Below are 5,102 nucleotides of genomic sequence, written 5' to 3' on the forward strand. Positions count from 1 at the left end.
GTCCATCAGTGTCTGCAAAGTGCTCCTGAAGGTGTCTGTGGGGGGGTCCTATTTAGTGTGAAGACCGTGCTGTACAGTGGCTCCCACCCTTTGAGTCTGAGCTGTCTTTGCCAGGGTACTGTACCGTCTGGGGTCAGGGCTATAGCAATGGTCTCTGTGCTAGAGGGCTAATCTCTGTGCTGCTGCAGCGTGATTCATCTGCCTTGGCTTCGCTTCACTGGGGGCGTGAAATGAAAGTGAAAACAGGGCTCCCTTTGGAGGTCAGTGTGTGTGTGTGTGTGTGGGGCGGGGAGTAGCTGGAATCCCCTCCCCATGATACATTGGTCACAACGGAGTCCGCTCTGGCGGCTGTGTTGTGGGGACCTCTGTGCTGCCCTTTGACTCCCTGGGACCCTGAGGTCAAAGATGGAGAAGGTCAGTGCTTTTAATCACGAGGGTGTTAGCATTTGTCAAAGGCTCCTTCTCTCTTGCCTCCAGTCGGTATCTAGCCTTGTGGGCCAGTGGCCGGCTGCCCACCCTACAGGCCCCCAAAAGAGCCCTACAAGGATTGTGGCCTGTCAGAACTTGTCTAGAACAAAGACCCTTTCCCCTAGGAGCTCTGTGGGGATTGGGCATCTCCTCTCTGCTCCTGGCCCTGGGATCTAGCCCCAGCTATGATCATTCCACTTGCTCCAAAGCCCCTGCAAGGGGCTGGCTCTCCAGCAGCCTGCACCAGGCCCTGTGTGGTGAGGTGGGCAGTGGGCAGCTCCCCCATTTCTCTGGCACTGACCTGTTAGGTAATCCTGGAAGGGGAGAAACATCTGAACTTTGGAGGGGTGGGCTTGCCATGCCTCCGAGGCCAAGGACTGTGTGTGAGCCCAAATCTGTCCTGTGTAGCTGTGCCACAGGGCAGCTGGCATCGCTGTGGGGCCACCTGGGGAAGCCCCTCTGAATATGACCATCCTCAATGCTAACGGCCCTGGTATGCGGCTTACCAGGAGCATGCGGTAAAGGAGACTATGGAGAACACAGGCTCTGAGTGCATTCATCCCACTAGGGGAACAGGCTCCAGCGTTTTTGCCGCCCCAAGCCGCAGAAAAAATAAAAAAAAGCCGCGATCGGCGGCACTTCAGCGGCAGCTCTACTGCCGCCGCTTCGTTCTTCGGCGGCAATTTGGTGTCAGGACCTTCCCTCCGAGAGGGAGAGAGGGACCTGCTGCCAAAGAGCCGGACATGCCGCCCCTCTCCGTTGGCCGCCCCAAGCACCTGCTTGGTGCGCTGGTGCCTGGAGCCGGCCCTGGGAACAGGGCTTTGATTGTTCGATGGCTTCCATCATGGCTTCACCCGACGTTGGCCTGACACAGGGGACCCCACAGCAGAGCTGGAGCTGGGGGCAGAGGGAAGCCCCAGTGATCTCTCCAGGCTGAGCCTGGGGATGGCTGGTGTGGGCTGGGCGGGGGACTGCAGCCTGAAGACTGCTGGCACTCTTTCCTGGCAGCTGCTGAGGATGTGTCTGATCTTGTGGTCTGTGGTTGTCCAGCCTTGCAACAGAGGAGAGAATGCGCTCCTAAATGTCCTGCGGTCACGGAGCCAAGGCACGCAGCTGAGAGCTGGCTGCCGTGACTGCCTACGGTCTTGAGCACCAGCATGCGTTCCAGCGACGGCGTTCTTCTTGCCATCCCATGCCCTAGGCAGGGGAAGTTTGAGGCCCCAGCCCTGGTGACAGCACTTCCTTGCACAGAATCAGAGAAAGGCGGGGCTGGAAGGGACCTCGAGAGCAGCGCCAAGGAAATCTAGACCAGTCCTGGCAGGTGTTTGTCCAAACTGTTCTGAAAACCCTCCAGTGACGGGGATTTCACAGCCTCCCTTGGAAGCCTGTTCCAGAGCTGAACTATTTTTATAGTTACAGTTTTTCCTAATATAGAACCTAACTCCCTTGCTGCAGATTAAGCCCATTACTCCTTGTCCCACCTTCAGTGGACACAAAAAACAGCGGATCATCATCCTGTTTGTAACAGCCCTTAATATATTTGCAGACTGTGATTGTGTCCCCCCTCAGCCGTCTGTTCTCTAGACTAAACATGCCCAGTTTGGCATTGCACAGTCCAAGTCTTCCAGCTTTCCCCTGCTGAGGCCTATCCACTGTTGTCAAAATACCCCAGGGAAGCCGGGTCAGCATTTCAGGACTCCGTCATGCCCCAGTGCAAACATTCGGGGGACTCCAAGCTCTGCCTGCTGCCTGGGGGTGTTTGGGCCCTGGGAGCGGGCTGCAGCCAGGTTCTCTTTATGACCTAATTGCTAATTTGTAATGAACCTGGTTCTAATAATGCGGTGGTGTTTATAGAATACACCGTAACTAAGGGGCTCATTAAATTGGAATGGGATGGGGGCTTGAGAGCTGTCGGCTAGAGCTTTGCTGGTGTTATTGCTCAGCTCGCTTTCCCAGACAGCTAGAGGAGGTGAGTGAAATGAAACTGCACCTAGGAGAGGAAGGATGGTTTTGTGGTTGGGGGCCCCTGACTGGGACTTAGCAGACCTTGGTTCAGTTCCCTCCTCTGCCACAGACTTCCTGTATGATGCTAGGCAAGTCACCTGATGGCTCTGTGCCTCAGTTTCCCCATCTGTAGAATGGGGATAATACTCTGTCCATTTAGACTGTCAGGTTTTCTGGGTTATGACTGTTTGTACCGTGCCTGGTGTGACGGAGCCCTGATCTCAGCTGAGGCCTCTCAGTGCTACTGTAACGCGAATATAAGCGAGGGGGCTGCCTCTGGCTTCCAGGGGGTTAATTTGCATAACTTCCCCCACAATGCTCTGGGATGAGTGTTTTCCTTTTTTTGTTCTGATGGGGGATTAATACAATCAGCTGTTTGGAATAAGCCACTGCAGCCCCTCCTTAGGCTAATGCCTTTGAGAGAGTGAGAGCCAAGGAGCTATTGGGCGGGGAGCCGATGGCAGAAAACTGGCTGAGGCTGGCTCTCGAGTGGCCATTGGGGGGGCGGGGGCAGGATTCCTGGCAGCACTGCCAACCCAGACAAGGTCATCTCCATTATGCCAGCTGCAAGGGCTGGCGGTGCGCAAAGCAAATGCCAGGTTGCGGGAAGGGGGATTATGTGGGAGTCTGGGGGCCTGGCAGAGACTGAGATGAGGCTCCATTTCTGCTGCTGCCTTAATGAAAAGTGGTTGTGGGAAGGAGTTTAGGAGACTGGCCAGGGATAAATGTTTAAGTCAGGATGGAAAAGACAGAAGTGGGTGAGGACATGGAAAGGGGAGCCTGAGGAATCAAAGAGGGACAGATGTAGCAGGGAACAGGGGCTGTCTCTCTGCTGTGGATTCATACAGCACCTAGCACACCAGCCTGGATCCCTAGTTAGGGTTCCCAATGCTACTATATGGGATGCTGGAAGGCCAGTGCGATCAGTATGAGGGCCCAGGGCCTGTGTTAAGCTGTGATGTCCTCTTGCATGGGAGGTTGATGGGGTTAGGCTGGGCAGACTCCATAGAGCTGGGTCACCTGTGCTCTCCCAGCTGAGCTCCTTGGAAGGAAAGGCAGGAAGCTACATCTGCCATGCCCTTGCTTGAACCTGTAGCTGGCAGCGTTAAGGAGGCGCTGTAGGAGCAGGGAGGGGAGGCAGATGGATTTTGGTGAGCCACCCACTGCTGCAGAAGCCCCCACCCCTGCAGAAAAAACAGGGCACCCTGTAAACACAGGCCAGCCAGAAAAGGAGCCATCCAGAGGCTTAAGTGGAGTAAGGGGCTGATCTTGCCCTACTTGAGATCATATGTGAGAGGAGGGCTCTGATCTCATGCACGTCCCTGCCTCCCAGTGGAGGCTTGACACATGCCAAACCCCAGGATGCAGAAGGAGCCAGAACTGGCTGTGTCTGCTTAGGAGAGAGACAGGGCTGGGACAGCAGGGGTTCCAGGGCAGGAGGGAGGGGCACTGGCAGGGACATGAGGGGGGTGTCAGTGCTGGAATGTGGGGGGTGTAACTGCAGGGCTGAGGGGCAGCCCCAGGCTGGAATGTGGGGGGTACTGCAGGGCCATGGGGGGGCCCAGGGCTGGAATGTGGGGGGTGTGTGTTGCTGCAGGGCCATGGAGGGGGGGCAGGACTGAAGTAGCAAGGAGTGCAAGTCAGGATGGAGCATGTGCGGGGGAGTGGGCTGCAGGTCGAGGGTGAGTGTGTGTGGTGGGGGGAAGGCTGCAGGTCAGGACTGGAGCATCCAGAGCTGGGTTCCTCAGGGTTAGGACAGAGCCTGGTGCATAGCTGGCACTCGCTAGCCAGTCTGCCAGCTTGCTACGCTCCTGTGCACCTGAGAGTTGTCCTTCCTCTGTCTCTAGGAAGCGTGTGATTGCCCAGAACCTCTGTTCCAACCTGACCCTCCCAGGCATGGCGGGGGGACACACACCTGGCCAGTTCTGGGCCAGGGGGCTGTGTGTCTTTTCCCAACAGGATCCTGGCCCGTTCGGAAGGCGCCGTGGCCCCTTGTCCTTGCTGTCCTGGTCAGCGTCGCCCCAGCATTGCCAGCTGATGGGTCAGTGATCTCTGGCAGGGGACCCTCTGGGGTGCAATGGGAGTGGGGCTCCTCAGGACCCTGTGAACAGAACCAGCCTCCCCATGATGGGAGAGTGACAGGACCGTAAAGGGGGGCAGAATGGAGGGTACCCCTGGGGTGTGTGTGGCAGGGTCTGTTGCTCACCCCCCACCAGCACAGCAGGATGTGCTGCACCTTCTGTGCCCCTCTGGCCATTGGTAGCCATCGTGGGCGGGGCACCTCTGTCGGCCTTGTGTTGGTTCAGTGAGCTGCTGGACTCTGCACCTGGGTTGTGAATGCAAACGAAGGCTGGGGGAGGAGAGATGTGGGGGTGCCCTGGGCGATCCAGGGGTCTCTGCCGTGTGGTGGTGATAGGGAGTCCGATACCTTTGGTGCGGTGAGGGAACCACTGGCAGCCCGGGGGGTGGGGGGTGGGGGGGAGGAGCTGTGCAATGTGATGCCCTGAAGGAGCCTTGAGCTTGGGGGAGGCAGGAATAAGGGGGTGGGTTCTATAGGGATAGGAGTCTGTGCAGTGTGATGCCCTGGGGGGGCAGGAATAACGGGGTGGCACAGGGAGGGGGTCTGTGCA

This window comes from Terrapene carolina, unplaced genomic scaffold (assembly GCF_002925995.2).
Source record: "Terrapene carolina triunguis isolate 2854851 unplaced genomic scaffold, T_m_triunguis-2.0 Scaffold232, whole genome shotgun sequence".
Lineage (NCBI taxonomy): Eukaryota > Metazoa > Chordata > Testudines > Emydidae > Terrapene > Terrapene triunguis.